The sequence below is a fragment of the Oryctolagus cuniculus genome, unplaced genomic scaffold, assembly GCF_964237555.1.
Source record: "Oryctolagus cuniculus unplaced genomic scaffold, mOryCun1.1 SCAFFOLD_57, whole genome shotgun sequence".
Classification (NCBI taxonomy): Eukaryota; Metazoa; Chordata; class Mammalia; order Lagomorpha; family Leporidae; genus Oryctolagus; species Oryctolagus cuniculus.
The window spans coordinates 169284-187235 of NW_027208388.1; positions in this window are offsets into that span (position 1 = coordinate 169284).

Here is a 17952-nt window from a genome sequence, read left to right on the forward strand (position 1 = left end):
GTCTGGAATAGGCTTTGTGACAGGCTGTTATCCAGTTACTACTGGAGATACTGCATAGCTGCACAGGCTTCCCAGAGGATCTGTGTTAGGGCATTCTGGGCTGGAAACACACACTGGCCCTCACGGTCCTGCTGACCTCATCCCTTGGAACGTACTGGGCTCAGTGGAGTGCCTCTGGGCAGCAAGGCTGTGTGTCGCTGTTCCCCTCAGATGTACTGCTCCAAACACACAGTACTGAACTGTTCCCTCCTCTAGGCAGACCCAGCAGATTCCCTGTCCTCAGGCCTGCCAGGTGTCCTTCTTCCCAGTCTTTCCACTGCTCACTGAAAACTCTAGCAAGTCCCATTTATTGATATGGCCAAAAATAAACCTGCTGTGGACTCCCTGTTGCCTCCTTGGCACACTACCAGAATTTGAACAAATTAAATTTCCTCTCCTTTTTGGGGCATCTTTTCAAATGGGTCAGGAAACCTGGGATTGCTATGATGATTAAATATTTCCAAACTCCACAAGGTTAACCCAGATATATGGACTTGGTCCTTGTTATCTTGTTACCTTCTCAGGCCCCAACAGGAGACCAGGACATTCACTCCCCACATTTAGAATTGATCTCCAGATATATTGCTGTGCATGAAAATATATTTTTAAAAGATTTATATACTTATTTGAAAGGCAGAGTTATGACTTGGAGCAAAAAAATAAAAAAATAAAAAGAGATCTTCCATCCAATGTTTCAGTCCCTACATAACCTCAATGACAAGGTTGGGCTAGGCCGAACCAGGATCCTGAAACTCCATCTGTCTCCCAAATATCTGGCAGGGGCCCAAGCATGAGCCATATACACTGATTTCCAAGGCACATTAACAGGGAACTGGATCAGAAGGGGTGAACCAGGGACACCAATCAGTGATCCTATGGGGTGGTCGCCAACAGGGCGCTTTCACCTGCTGCACCACAATGCCAGCTCCAGGTGGCAGTATAGCATTATCTTGGGCTCCAAAGCTCCCATAGCAGACAATAATATGATTGGTGGAGGTCGACAAGGACAAAGGAAATGGACAATATTTATGAGCCAAAATAGAGGCAGGGACACATGAGGGATGAAAAACAATGTGTTGCACACATCGACAAATGGACAGTGGCTACACAAGGAGGAACAAGGTGACATTCCTAGTGAGTATTATGGGATACTGAGGGCTCAAAGAGGTCAAAGTTCAGAGATCCTCTAACTCATTACAAAGGTGAAGCCATCCAATCCCAGGAACAGGGGTATAGAGATGGAGCCCCAAGAGGGTCCCAAGGTTGGCCTACATCATCCAACCAGCAGCAGGGGTCCAAGTCCTCACCTCAAGTCTAACTCTTCCCTTTTCTTTTCTCTGGCAACCTCATCACTCCCTGCTCCTGTGCACATGGAAGGCTACGTGGTAGTCTCTGAACTTTCCATTGGAAGTGGCGATCTGGGGGTAAGTGTTTCCTTTTTCATATCTTTCTGATTCTCTGGCTTTTTGCTCAGAAGCTCCTATTCCTTTGTCTCCCTCATTCCCTCCTCACCAGAGTTGATGATTCTCATTGTGAAGAACCTGGTATGATCTAGGCACTTGATATACTTGCACTATGGATGCTGATACAATCTATTTACAGCCCTCCTTTCTCAGTTGATCAAACTTGCCTTCACTCCTGACCCCCAGACTACACTATGAAATGGTGCTGAGCAATCTGGCTGGCCTACAAGGGAACTGGCCTGGGAACAGGCAAGCTGGGTCCCAATCTCAGTGGAAGGGAGGACTCCAGGGAAGTCTGAATCTGTCCTTATTGTCCACCAAGACAGGTCAGACAGGTCTTCTCCTGCAATGCCTGCCTCAAGAAACTCATTCTGGTCTCCTTCCAGCTGTTCACGTGTTCCCTTGATGTGAATTACACTCAAAGCATTCAGGACATTGAGGATCTCGACCAAGAAGAACAGAAAATGTGAGTTTGCAGCAGGTAGATGGGGGTCAGGGAAATAAGTCACATGGACTCCATTGCTCCACATTCTTTGTGACACCTCAGGGATGCCAACTAAATGTAGACCAGAAGTGGAGAGGCTGCCAATGAGCCTGACCTTGAGAGTGGAGATGAATGGATGTTCAGGATCCACACAGGTGAGTGAAGGATGTGCCCTGAGGTGGTCCCATGAAGCACATCCCTGTTCCATGGAAGCTCCTAGAGCTGCTAGGAGGAATTTTGCTTTCATCTGAAGGGAAGGCTGTAGGTGCTAGCAGGATTGGCAGGCAAATGACTCTGGAGAGGGCTGTTAGTTGTGTTGTGTCTGGGGAGAGCCACCACAGCTGTTGAATATCTCCCTCTACAAGGTGAGTCCCTGCCAACCCAACCTGAAGTCAACAGGGAGCCTTACAGGTGTGGGGAGACACTGGGGGTTGTCCCTGACCACCTCCAACTCAGGAAGATTAGGAAGAGGGTGAGACAGAGAGAGGCACCTTTGGGTGCCTTTTCACACCAGGAAGACAGCCCACTGTACACATCTTTATATCCTTGTAGCTACCCATCCCAACCTGACATCACATAAGAGCCAGCACAGAACACAAGAGCTGTGGGGATTTACCCAGGCCTTTTGGGGCCCTCAGCCTCCATTCTCAGAGGTTGATAGATGCTTTTTCACATGTTGATTGTTTATTTTTGTGCATATAAACTTTTCTATGTGACTGTTAAACTTAATTGTCAGCAATTAAGGCAAAACTCACTTTGAAGAGTGACAGGAGCAGGGTGTCAAGAACATAGTGTTCTTCTCATTTGTGCACTAATTTTATACTTCAATCACAAATACACACTGGCTGCATGGCCCTCTCAAAAGAAATGTCTTCCATCACATTTTCCATGCTCAAATATAGTAAAGCAATAATGGTTGGGTTAATGTCACAGAATAATTCTTGCCAATAAAATCCCTGAAATGACTTCTACATGGAGGATAGAAAGAACTTCTACATGATTAGGGAAGGAAACCAAAGAGCTCTGTACAGTGGTCCATAATTAACATGCAGGTTACAGGCCCCAGGCCTGTGGGGTAAGAACTGAGTAGGCAGCATCAGGACTCCCATTATGTGTCATCAAACCTCCTTCTCATAAGACCCAGGGGAGTGGGCCTTGGATTTTTTTTTATAGGCAGAGTGGACAGTGAGAGAGAGAAAGACAGAGAGAAAGGTCTTCCTTTGCTGTTGGTTCGCCCTCCAATGGCCACCGTGGCTGGGGCACTACGGGCAGTGCACTGCGCTGAACTGAAGCCAGGAGCCAGGTGCTTATCCTGGTCTCCCATGGGGTGCAGGGCCCAAGCACTTGGGCCATTCTCCACTGCACTCCCGGGCCATAGCAGAGAGCTGGCCTGGAAGAGAGGCAACCGGGACAGAATCCAGCGTCCCAACCAGGATTAGAACCCAGTGGAATAGGCGGAGGATTAGCCTATTGAGCTGCGGTGCCAGCCTGGCCTTGGATTTTTAATCCCAGGGGCCAAGAGATCTCCCCTTTCCTGTACATCAGGTTCAATGCCATGTGAAATGTCCCCTGAAGGCTGCTCAAGTGAATGCCTAATGGAATTCACAATTGTAGGACATCCATGCCCCACACAAATGGGCCTCAGTGACCCATGGCCCTGATTTCTGTGGAGGTCAGGACTTAGGGTTACCCTCCAGAGCACAGGAGCCTTCTGAGTGCTGCACACCCATCCCATGGTCCCTATCCCTACAACATCCTTGTCCTCCCCCACTGATCCTGTACCTGTTTCATCTTTGCAGAAACTTTTAGCAACTTAGGAGACTGCAATGTGGAGTCCTGGGATGCAGAGGAGCTGGAGTTTCCCAAGCCATCAGAAACTTGAACCATACAGGAGACACAACTTCAGCCACATGCACCTCATCAGTCTTCTGGTAGCTTTGACATTACATTCTTGTCACCCAGTACTAGTGATTTTCACATGCTTTTCTGTCAAAGAAAATACATGGAAAGAAAACATCTTTAGCAATTGTAGGACTTAAAATGATCAGAGAGCAGTCACCCTAGTGAGTACCACCACCATTCTCTTCCTCAAGAAGAATCTCGTTTGGTCTTCACTGAAGAAAGTCACTGCCAAGTTGGCTGCTTCAATCTGTCCTTACAGGAATGACTTTCTAGGGATTTTGTCTCACATCTGTTCCTTTCTCTGGAAGGGATCATGGGGTCCATCTCACCCAAGATCTTTCTCAAAGACTTGGATGCCATTGCATTTTTTAACTAATGTCAGCTTGCACAGCACGCAGTTCCTGGCTTAACCTTTTCTTCTTGAGCATCTTAAATATATTCTTTTCCCTCCTAACCCAGATAAGCTGGATCCTTTTCATTCCCTTCTATGTGTATTCTAGATGCCTGAGTACTTTTTATTTAATTCCCAGATTTTACTAGGATAGAAATGACTTCAATCACTCTAAGTATGAACCAGTTTTCTGTGAAGATGGACTTTGAGAGCATATTGTCATTTTCTGAAATAGTTTGAATTAAAATTATTAGCTTTAGATCATTGCATTGGTATTCCTCTTCCAAGAATCTCATTCATACATATGCTTGTATTCAACTTCTAGTATTTCTCATCTTCTGAAATCTTTGGTCAAGCACCTATTCTTTATATTTCCCCTTTCACCTTCTGTTTCTTGAAAGGCACCATCTGTCTCTGTGTTTCTTCTGGTTTGCATTTCATGAGTGATGTTATTTTTTCCCGTTTTCCTTTTTTTTCTGAGTTCTGTACATTCATTTCTGAGTTTCCCTGATTCTTTGTATTGATGTCCTTTCATGCTTGGTATCATTGTCTGAGCTATTTTCCCTCATCCTGTAAACTACCCTGCTGAGAACACAAATTACACAAAGATGGAAGTATTTGCATGTATCAGAGAGTCCTTTTTGTCTTTTTATTACTGATTTCTCCCTTTAGTACTTTTGTATATAGTTGTGCATAATGTCACCAAGATTTTGGTTTTGTTCCTTTTAATAGAAAATTTGGCTTTGGGAATGGTCAATGAATATAGGATTCAGAAATATTTGTCTCAATTGTATTTGCAATGCTGAAAAAAATGACACCTAATTTCTTGGCTCTGTATTTTATCCTTATTTCATGTGAGTTTCCGCTCTGAAAACCCCTCTTTCCACTTAACCTTATTATCGATACTATTTAGGAAGGCCTCTTATATAAGAAAACAATAGTCCCCAATTTTGCAAATCTGTATTTATTTGCCTTTATATTGGGGGTATCAGAATCTTGAGATTATGGAGTTAATTTATATTATGTCTACAAAATTATTTCTCTGAGTAACTGATTAGCCTGTTTTTATTGGTCACCATTTTATTCATAGGATTATTAAGTTTTCAAATATTTTGGTTTCTTTGAGTCACAAAATCTGGAGCTTTTTTTTCTTATTTACATTTGTGTCACTTAAGTTTAGAACTAAAATTTTTCATTTACTTTAACATCAATCTTATTTCAGAAAAATTTGATTTTAGATACCAAAAATTTTTTTAAGTTAATTAGTGATTGCTATGCATTTTTAATCCCTTAGATTATCAAAGAGGTACAGAAAAGGTCAGGTCCACCTAGGCCCATAACTCCAGCGGAAATGAGTTTTGCCAAGTTCAAGCATATACATCAGGCTTACCATGGTCTCTCTTGTTGACACAGAGTGGCCAAGGATCATCCTTACTGATTCACCCTTGTTGTCCTTACATGCACTATCTTGGAAATACATGGTTAAAGCAAAAATATTCTTTGACATTTCTTTGCTGACATAAAAAACTTAATATGAAAGAAGATAAAAACTCTCATCCATAAAATGTCATGAATCCCATTCCTGAGCAATTAAATAATTACACACATATACACACTACAGCCTGGAAAATAAAATGATGATCTTATACTCACGTACCAGGAGTTCATGAATGAACATCTTTCTGGCTTCTGGTATCCTGGGATGTTCTACTGCTCACTATCCATGGATTCCCATTGGTGGAATGGCTGAACTCCGCCCCCCCCGGCCAGCTGCTTCTTTCTTTTTCAAGATTTAGTTAGTTATTTGAAAGGCAGAGTTAGAGAGAGAAGGAGACACATACATGCATACATACATACACACACCCACACACACAGAGAGAAAGAGAGAGACAGAGAGAGAGAGAGAGAGAGAGAGAGAGAATTCCCATCCACTGGTGGTTTACTCTCCAAATGTCACAACATCTAGGGCTGAGCCAGGCCAAAGGCTGAAGCCAGTAGCTTCATCCAGATCTCCTGAATGGGTGCAGGGGCCCAGGCACTTGGGCCATCTCCCACTGCTTTCCCAGGTGCATTGGCAAGGTACTGGATCAGAGGTGGAGCAGCCTGGTCATAAACTGGGACCACCATGCTGGCCTTCAGAGCTGTATCACAACTCCACCCCACACACATACACACTCATGGCATCAATTGTGAACAAAAGACAAGATTCATATCATACAAGCTCTTCAAGCCTCTGATACCCTGCAAGCATATATAGGTGATCTGTCTCCAAACAGTCCAGGCATTCATTCGCAGGATTCATGGATGGCACGTTGCGTACCTGTGACTTCAGAAACACGTGCATGGCATGCAGTGGATGCATTGGTCTGGCCTCCTGATGCAGTTGTGTATGATGTGGATAGTTCAGAGGCAGTAGGTCCAGAAGTGATGATAACAGTGGATGGAGGGCCAGTGCTGTTGTGCAGTGGGTTAAAGCCCAGGCATGAAACCCCAGCATCCCATATGGGTGCTGGGTCTAGTCCCAGCTGCTCCTCTTCTGATCCAGCTCTCTGCTATGGCCTGGGGGATCAGTAGAATATGGCCCAAGTCCTTGGCCCCTTGCACCCATGTGGGAGGCCCAGAAGAAGCTCTTGGCTCCTGGCTTTGGATCAGCACAGCTTCTGCTATTGCAGCCATCTGGAGAGTGAGCTAGCAGATGGAAGACCTCTCTCTATGCCTCTCCTTCTGTATCTTTGTAACTCTGACTTTAAGTAAATAAATATTTTAAAAAGTAGATGGAACATGAGCTACAGCCTTAGACACAGTGAGCAGGGCGGGCAGAGAAGTAATTTCCTTGGAAATACCTGGAAACCACTCATGTTAAACCTCACATATTCTTGGAGGGGCATTATAGACCTGTGGCTTGTTTACTGGCTATTCAAATGGGACATGTGGGAGACAACAAATCCCCACATCAGAGGCTGAGAATAAAGCATGAAAAACCACATAGAAGCACAAGAATGAGTCCAATAAAGGACCTTCTGTTGGTGAGTGGGTTATCTCCCTTGTTGGAGGGCACAGGAATGTGAACTGTCTATGCATAATCTAAGATCCGAAGAGAGAGACAGACTGAGCATCTAGATCAGCCATGAGCCCCTGGACCTCATGCTAACTAGATTCCTGGACAACTACCAGTTCATCAATGGGAATTTGAGTGCTGCAAGGGATAGGTATCAAAAGTTATCCTCTTGGGACACATTCTCCCCTTGATGTATTTAAGAAAATGTGTGAAAATGCTGAATGAATGTTTAAAGACACACATATATAACTTTACAAATGCCTTAAATACGTCTATACTTTGGAAAATAATGTTGAGGGACTGTACTGTGGTGTGGTGGGTAAAGTTGTCACCTGTAGTGCCGGCATCCTATATGGATGCTGGATCAAGTATCCGCTGCTCCAGTTTTTTTTTAAGATTTATTTATTCATTTGAAAGGCAGGGTTACAGAGAGGCAGAAGGAGAAGGAGAGGCAGAGAGAGAGAGAGAGAGAGAAGGAGAGAGGGAGAGAGAGAGAGATTTTTCCATCTGCCGGTTCACTCCCAAATGGCTACAATGGAGCTGTGCCAATCCAAAGCCAGGAGCCAGGAGCTTCTTCTGGGTCTGCCATGCGGGTGCAGGGTCCCAAGGACTTGGGCCATCTCCCACTACTTTCCCAGGCCATAGCAGGGATCTGGATCAGAAGTGAAGCAGCCAGGTCTTGAATGGGAGCGCATATGGGATGGAGGAACTGCTGGTGGTAGCTGTAACTGCTTTGCCAAAGCATTGGTGACTGCTCCACTTCTGATGCTTCTCCTGGCTAATGTGCTTGGGAAAGCAGCAGAAGATGGCCCTAGTGCTTGGGCTCCTGCACCCTCATGGGAGACCTGGATGAGACCCCTTGCTCCTGGCTTCTACATGGCCCTGGCTGTTATGGTCACCTGGGGATTGAAACAGTGGATGAAGATCTCTCTCTCTCCCCTCCTCCCTCTCTCCCTCTCTCCCTCTCTCTTCTCTCTCTCTGCCTCTCCCTCTCTGTAGCACTGCCTTTCAAAAAATTATGAAATCTTTTGTAAAAAATAAAAAAAGAAAATGTCATTTCTTACTTGTGAAGCTGTATCCTTCCTTCCAGGATGTTTCCCTCTCAAAGGAAGTAGGAAGTCAGGACTACCTTTAATTGACAAATGTGCACACCACAAATCCATGAAAACATATGTATCCTAGAAATAAATACAGATAGAAACCAATCCATAACACCCATGGACATGACATTCACAACACATTGGGCTTACAAAAGTAATACACACAGCCCCCAAAGAGCTCACACAAAATTGGACATACACACTCAAGCTCTTTACATAGGGGCGAATGAGTCCTCCTCTTCTGTGCTGGAAAGCATGGGGGTCAGAAACACCTAGAGAGACCTTTTGTTGATATTTCCATTGACCATGGGATGACACCAATCACCATGGACATGTAAGTGCATCAGCCTTGACACCAGGGACCTCAACATCAGTGGGTTGTTGGCCATTCTTTCCTAAGAAAGAAAACCATGGCCACTCTTTTTCAGAAAGAAAACCCACATTTTGAAATACTCATGGTACTCAAAGACTTAGGGGTTGACAAGGGTAGGTGAAGCCTGGCCTCTCACCCCAATCTATTCACAAACTCAGTGTTTTGGGGGAGGTTATTTTGTAGGCACTAAACCTGGGTACCAGGTCTTATGGCATGAGGCTGGAGGGATGGTCCTGCCACAACCAAAATGGGGATGTGTGTAGACTCCTCAGGCCCAGGAATTGGAACAGGCCTGAAGGTTACACACTCTGGGAAAGCCAGCTCTGGCCAAAACAGCATGTCCTAGAAAGACCGCCCAGGGGAACTGCAGGGCCAGCTCACTGACTCTCTTGGAAACAACTGGGGTCCACATGCTGTACACCCTCCCCCCACTTTGGAGAGGCAGACAGGACCCATGGCTTTCTGACAACATCCCATGTGAAAGCTATTCTTCACCATGTAGAGGCTGGATGTCTGGTCTGAAAGCCCAGGAGGATGCATAAGAAGAGTGCTAACTTAGGGACCATCAGTTCTAGGCCAAGACACTTGGCAAAACTGTTGGAGGTGTGTGCATGTGTAAATTGCCCATGCACAGAGCCAGGAGTCAGGACCAAGGCCATGGGTCAGCCCCAGACCCCTGTCCATCAGTCTTTCCAGGAGTCCCCTGCTTCAACATTGACAGATGGAGACTCATATCATGGCCACAACAAAAGTTAAAACTCTTAGACAAATACACATTACACACATCTGTAAATGTATAGATGTATTAAACAAACCTCTGAGGAAGTGTATATATTGTATATATACTCATATTGGTCTACAAAACACAGGTAATGGTTCCTTTAACTGTGGATCTGTATGCGATAATCTGACATTGCAGAAGGGAGGAATTTACTTCTGCCATTTTTTCTAGAGCTTACACACTCAAAAATACATGCAAACATATATCTCTTCAAAGTGAGTAGCAGAGAAATAATTCCATTAGTCTTCATGTTTCTGAAACAAGACAATGTACATATACAAATAACTACACACAAAATACCAGGGAACACACACATAGACACACATGTAGTGTATCTAGACTATTTGTCCAGGAGGCATGGGGCCCTCCACACCTCACTGGCAAGCTTAGAGCATAACACACCTGGAGGCCCTTCACTGTCCATTCCAGGGGCCCTTAGTGCACACCAATAACCAGGGCCTTTTCACTAAAACAGCCCTGATAACAGGAATCAGAATCTTGGTGGGAAGATGGCCACTCTGTCCACCAAAGTAAAATACATCCTTTGAATCAGCTATGAGCCTGAGCGACTCAGATGCCAAACGAACTGAAGTTGTGCCTCTTTGTGGAGAATTTTCCCATGAAGAGAGCTATGTTCTGAGGCTGACTTGGAGGTAGTCTATGTAGGCCTGAGTTCTGATGACATAAGGCTGGTGGTACAGGTCTGCCACGTGAGAGTGCCCTGATGATAACCTGGAACTTCCAAGGCTCTCTTTGGTTGTTTATGGCCCCCATGCTTTCCAGGACAGGAAGGACAATGGTCAGCCAAAGGCTCATATGACTTCAGTCCAGACAGCGTTCCACACTTCTCCTGGCCCATGATTGGCAGGCTCTGCTCTGTATGCTATTCATAGCTAAAATAGTGCTCTTGGAGAAATACAATTTTGCTCTGGCAAAAATACACCTTAAAATGTACATAAACATTGAACAAACTCCTAAAGATACATGCTTCACTATCTGATTACTTGTACCACTCTATAAACATAGCAAAAATGGTTCCTTTGCCTGTTGAGTTGTATTCCTGCATCCAGGATGCTTCAACTCCTTAGCAGAAAAGAATACATTAATGCCATCATTTCTACAAATGTATACAAACACAAATACATACAGCATGTACACCACAGGAACAAGTAAAATAGAAGGACATCTTATCCCACATGTATAAGAAATTATACATATACAAATAAGACACACAGCACATTAAAACACACAGTCTCTCTCTCTCACACACACACACACACACACACACACACACACATTTACTTCCTTTGTCTACTGTCCATTTGGCCCTTCCCTCCAGTATTGGCAATATTGAGGATATACACCCAAGGAATCCTTTCACTGCAATGGCTATGGATTCATGGCCACACCAATCACCAGGGACATGTCACTGAACTACCTATGGCAGCAGGTAGCTCATTAGGGAGCTGACCATTCTTTCCAAAGATGTTCAGTAGAAGGAAAACCACCTTTTGGTTAAGTCAAAGAGCTTAGACTCTCTAGTGTCAATAGGTCTGGCAGGAACTGGACCTCTACTCTAAGAACATTGTCTCACATTGTGTTCTCACTTCACCATGGAGACAGTACACATAGGTATGGTATAGCATGGCACCAGACTAGATGGACAACCCTCCAGGATGAGACTTCAAGGAGGATGTTCCAGACTTACAAAAGCCAGGGAAAGCCCCAGACCCTGAACACTATGTCCTATTACAAAGCTGGCTCTGCCTAAAACTCCCTTGCCTAGAGAGGCCAATGTAGCTACATGGAGGACTGGCTCACTGACTGAGAAACAACTAGAAACCATGTGTCTTAGGCCACCCACATTGAAACCCTAGCACTCCCAGCAACAACAAATCCTGGCATTACAGACTGAAGAGGGGCTTTCAGGCATAAAACAAAGCCCAGAGGACAAAAAAGATAATGACGGATGAACATGACCACATGAAATTTAAACATAACAAACAAGCAACATGAAAACAGCCAATGCTATGAGATCATCTCTGTGAGTGAGTGTGTGCAAAGGATGCTGCCAGCCCATTACACAGTGCCCTAGAAACACATACAATTTCTGTGTTTATTTAAAGAAAGGTTTAAAGGATTCTAGTTTAGTATTATCCATTATAATAAGGAATTCCGAGCAGTGGAGATTTCAGGCATTCTGTGAGAGAAGGTACCTTACATACATTCCAATATGTCCATGCCCACAATACTCTGGATCTGTAGTTCATTTATGTTTTAATGGGGAAATCACAGGTGATGAAATATTAAATGGAAAAAGCAAGTTACATAACTTCCCCGGTTTAAAAATGGTATGAACATTTTTTAAAATAAAATCAAATGTGGACAAGCAAAGACACTAACTGAAACAATTTCAAAAAATGGGAATTAAGTGCCTTCCATGTCAACACTTTTCTGTTAACCAATTAAGCCCATGTAGTATTGTCAGGATAGACACATTGGTCAATGAAGAACAGACACCCAACTAAATATGACTACACATTTCCACCTATAATCTGCTCACATAACCACAAACCTGTACTGAGGATGGCATATCCCCAAAGTCACATATGATGTACAAGCCCACCAAAATCCAAAATCACTTTCAAAGAACATGGACATGTGGCAAAATACACCTTATTCCACTAGAAAGCACATGAGAATATAAACACTGTATGCCATCTAAGTCATGGCTTCACATTTGACTCAATCAAATACGCCCACACTGTCCAAATTTACAATGCCCAGAGCCCCAGATATAACATTTCCTCAAGTAAACAATCTGCTTTGTATTATTACTCCCATATTTTCATCACTACTTGTTTTCTCTATAGTAGAAGCTGATATGGGAACAGGATAGACAGTTTAGCCACCTGCAGCCAATAATCTAGCACATATAGAAGCTTTGGTAAATTTACTATCTTTGCACTTCACCTGGCAGGTGTCTCAACAAATTTTAGAGCCACTAATTTCATCATCATAATAGTTGATATTAAATCACTTACTATATTCAAATACCCAGCACCACCATTTGTATGATAATTATTATTTATAGTTATAATTCTCCTGGGACTGGCATTGTGGCACAGCAGCTTAAAGCCCTGGCTTGCAGCACCAGAATCCCATATGGGAGCCAGTTTGAGTCCCATATGCTCCACTTCTGATCCAGCTCCCTGCTAATGCACCTGAGAAGGCAGAAGAGGATGGCCCAAATCCTTGGGCCCCTGTACCCAGAAGAAACTCCTGAGTCCTGGATTTGGATCATCTCAGCTTTGGCCACTTCAGCCAATTGTCAATTGAACCAGAGGATAGAAAACCTATCACCCTCTTAGTCATTACTTCTCTCTGTAACTCTGCCTTTCAGATAAATAAAATAAATATTTAAAAAAATAGAGGGGGCCGGCACTGTGGCTCACTTGGTTAATCTTCCACATGCAGCGCTGGCATCCCATATGGGCACCGGGCTCTAGTCCCAGGTGCTCTTCTTCCAGTCCAGCTCTCTGCTGTGGATAGGAAGGCAGTGTAAAATGGCTCAAGTGCTTGGGCCCCTGCAACCACATGGGAGACCAGGAGGAAGCACCTGGCTCCTGGCTTCATATTGGTATAGCTCCGGCCATAGTGGCCATTTGGGGGGTGAACCAATGGAAGGAAGACCTTTCTCTCTGTCTCCTTCTCTCACTGTCTATCTGTAAAATTAAAAAAAAATACATAGGGGCAAGCATTGTGGTGAGCCAGTAAAGCTGCCACCTGCAGTGCCAGCATCCTATATAGGTGCTGATTTGAGTCCCAGCTGCTCCAAATCTGATTCAAGTCACTGCTATGGCCTGGGATGGCAGTGGAAGTTGGCTGAAGTCTTGGATCCTTTCACCTGCACTGGAGACCCAGAAGAGGCTCATGACAAGTGGCTTCGGTCTGGTGCAGTTCCAACTGTTGTGGCCATTTGGGGAGTGAATCAGAGGATGGAAGATGTTTTTCTGTCTCTCCCTCTCTCTGCCCATAACTCTGCCTCTCAAATAAAATCTTGTAAAAAATATTTTTAAAAAAGGAATGAATCGAATCCCTTAAAACTCTTCCTTGATAAAAATAGAAGTAAAATATTACATAACTTTGTCAAGGTTAATTTAGTTTAACATTTTTCATATCCTTATGGCATATCTGTGTCAACTAGTATTCCAAGGTGCTACATCATCCATTATAGAAAAACTACTATACTTTCATGACTACACCCTAATCTTATCTTTAACTAGCTATTGAATTCTTTACATTATTTCACCTATGCTAACAACCAAATTAACCCATAAAAAGAACTGCAGATCCCCAAGAAACACTACTTATTATCTTTTATCATTTATTTATTATTACTCAAATCTTATTTGCACATTCATATTTACAAATTATATACATAGGAAAGATGAAATTAACTACCCTTATTAACCATAAAAGATACAGGACACCAAAAATATTGAAGCTCTGAATGCACAGAAATTGGGACTTAAACTTTGGCACTTATATACTCCCTTAGAAGATTTAAAACCAGAAGGATTATTACTACACACAGTAGATAATAGAGTCCTCATACCTATAGAAATACCAATCCATATATTACTTTTATATGAAGATGTCTTACACTCACAACCAGATCCACCATTTCATCTAAAAACAAATCCCGGGGCCAGGGCTGTGGCACAGCAGGGAAAGCTGCTACCCACAGTGCCAGCCCCCCATGTAGGCAGCACTGTGAGTCCCAGCTGCTCCACTTCCAATCCAGCTCTCTGCTATTACCTGGGAAAGCAATAGAAGATGTCCCAAGTACTTGGGATCCTGCATCACTGTGGAAAGACCCAGAAGAAGCTCTTGGTTCCTGGCTTTGGATTGGCACATCTCTGGCCATTGCAGTCAATTGGGGAGTGAACCAGTGGATGGAGGACGTCTCTTTCTCTCTGCCTCTCCTTCTCTCTCTGTGTAACTCTGACTTTCAAATAAAAATAATAAATCTTCAAAAAAAATTCCCATCCCAGGATGCTTTCATGAGGCAACCTTCACGTATACCCTACTTGGTCTATACTATGAAAATGCTCTGACATGTATGGGTCCAACCATATCTCCATGTCTTCAAACCAGTACTACTAAAACACTTTGAAAACTGACAGATATCTGTGTTACATCATTATGAATCTAATACTTCAATATTGAAAGCAAAAATATTTCAGTAATGAAATGCCACAATTAGACACACAAATGTAATTAATTAATATGATCTCAATAAAATTAGCAACATTTATTTCTTCAACTAAAATTCTCTAAATGTATTTAACCCTCAAACCCACATCAAAATATACTGGATCACCAATGATGAAATTCCATGAGAAACTGAATGAAAGTGCAGTCACCTTTGTTGTTGCCCTTACAGTAACAGGATTCCACATCGTAATTATCATCTTATCCCCTAACATTTTATTCCCATCTCCCAGCTGCCCAGCCAACAATCAATTCATCTACCTTTAACAGTGATGGGTGCAACTCATTCTTAAATAGTGAATGACAGCACTGAAGTATGAACCTCTAACACTAACCTCACTCATATTCTGTGATTCTACAAATCAACTAGGACAGTTACCTTGTACATGCTCACAAACAACCCAAATATCAGTTGTCACAACTAGCTATCATTCTTTGAGCAGAAGCAGTAATTACTGACCTCTGCCATAAAACCAAAACATTTCATCCACTTCCTCCCTTAAGATGCACCTGTCTCATTTATTCCTTTGATAGTAGTTATTGAAACTACTAGCCTATCTATTAATCCACACCTCTAGCCATCCAATTAACAGCTAGCATTATAGCTCTTCACTTATATTGTATTGGTGGGGCCTCTAATCTTGACATGCATCAGTTCTGCAACTGCTATAATCACATTTATTCTAATTCTAGATGTTCTTGAACTCAGAGAAACCCCAATCCAAGCATCTGTATTTCCACTCTCATGGTTAATGACCCATCAAACTCATGCCTATCATATAATTAACACCAGCTCCAACCACAAAAGAGGGCATTGCCAGGTCTGTTGCTTTTCTTTAAAGATTTTATTTATTTATTAATTTGAGAGGTAGAATTACCAATTGAGAGAGAGAGAGAGAGACAGAGAGAAAGTTCTTCCATCTGCTGGTTCACTCCCCAAATGGCAATGGCCAGAGCTGGGCTGAACCAAAGTCAGGAGCCAGGAGCTTCTTCTGGATCTCCCACATGGGTATAGAGAACAAAGGATTTGGCCCTCCTTCCATTGTTTCCCCATTTCAGAATCAGAGAGCAGGATTGGAAGCAGAGCAGCCAGGACATGAACTGGCACCCGTATGGGATGCCAGCCAGCACTGCAGGTAGAGGCTTAGCCTGCTGCATGACAAAACCAGCCCCTTGTTAGCTCTGTTTCTATCATACAGCTTCATGATAGGTTTCCATTTTAATTCTTCTATTCTACCATTCCTAGCCTAGGAACTAAAATAATAACAATATACCAAGGATGATGATATAGTCTGAGAGCAATACAATTAAGGGCCATCATAATCCCATTTTCAAAAAAGGATTAAGATATGAAATTTTTCATTCTATCAGCAGTTTTTTGCCCTTACAAGATTATTCTGAGCCTTCTATCCATTATGCCTAGTCCTAAAGCTACAACCTACCAACAAGCATCTGTGCCCTAATCTACTAGAATTATCTTTACTAAACACATTAACCTCAGGAGTAGCAATTACCCGAGCTCACTAAAATTTTATAGAAGAAAACAAAAATAACATACAAACTCCACTAACTATAATCAAACTTGGAGCTGATTTTACATCTACAAACTTCAGAATATTTCTTTCTTTTTTTTTTTTTTTTGACAGGCAGAGTGGACAGTGAGAGAGAGAGAGACAGAGAGAAAGGTCTTCCTTTGCCGTTGGTTCACCCTCCAATGGCCGCCGTGGCCGGCGCGCTGCGGCCGTTGCACCGCACTGATCCGATGGCAGGAGCCAGGAGCCAGGTGCTTATCCTGGTCTCCCATGGGGTTCAGGGCCCAAGCACTTGGGCCATCCTCCTCTGCACTCCCTGGCCACAGCAGAGAGCTGGCCTGGAAGAGGGGCAACCGGGACAGAATCCGGCACCCCGACCAGGACTAGAACCCGGTGTGCCGGTGCCACAAGGGCGGAGGATTAGCCTAGTGAGCCGCGGCGCCGGCCCAGAATATTTCTTTTTTTAAAGATTTATTTATTTATTTGAAAGTCAGAGTTACAGAGAAAGAGAAGGAGAGGCAGAGAGAGAGAGAAAGGCCTTCCAAAGGTGGTTCACTCCGCAGTTGGCCGCAATGGCCAGAGATGTGCCAATCAGAAGCCAGGAGAGAGGAGCTTCTTCTGGGACTCCCACGTGGGTACAGGGGCCCAAGAACTTGGGCCATCTTCTACTGATTTCCCAGCCCATAGCAGAGAGCTAGATCAGAAGTGGAGCAGCCAGGATTCAAACTGGTGACCATATGAGATGTCGTCATTGCAGGTGGCAGCTTTACCCGTTACACCGCAACACCAGCCCCAGAATATTTCAATATATCTTTTACCATCTCTGAGGTTGTGTATGGTTCAACATTCTTTACAACCACAGGATTCCATGGCCTATTTGTAATTTAGATCTTACTTTCTCATAACAATTAAAATTTCATTTGATATGAAACCATCATTTTGGCATTGAAACTGATGCCTGATACACTTTGTGGACACAGTCTGATTATTCTTACACATCTCTCTTTACTTATGAGGATCATAAGTATGTTATGTATGTTATTCTTTTAATGTTAACTACTGCTACTGGCTTCCAATGTATTAGCTTCAGTTTTAACCTGAAAAAGAATAATGAAACTTACTCTCTCCCTGACAATCCATATATCTGTAGTGCTATTTCTTGGAACCACCATAATCTGGTCGTAGCAATTAAATATTTACATAAAAAATAAAGTCCATACAATATTTAGATTTGATCCTATAGCCTCTGCCCAACTGCCATTATCCATAAAATTCTCTTTTAGGCATTACAGTCTTTCTATTCAGCCTAGATACTACCATCTTACTTCCCCTGCCATGGGTACTGCAGAAAAACCTAACACTTGCTCTTACCATAGAACTAATTATAGTTTCCATTTTGGCCTTAGGTCTAGCCTATGAATGAATTCAAAAAAGACTAGAATGAGTGTAATCATTAAAATTAATTATTTCAACACATTAGGTTAAGGTATTCTATTATCACCAATATGCCTTCAAACCTATAGAAATATTATTTTAGCATATGTTGCATCCT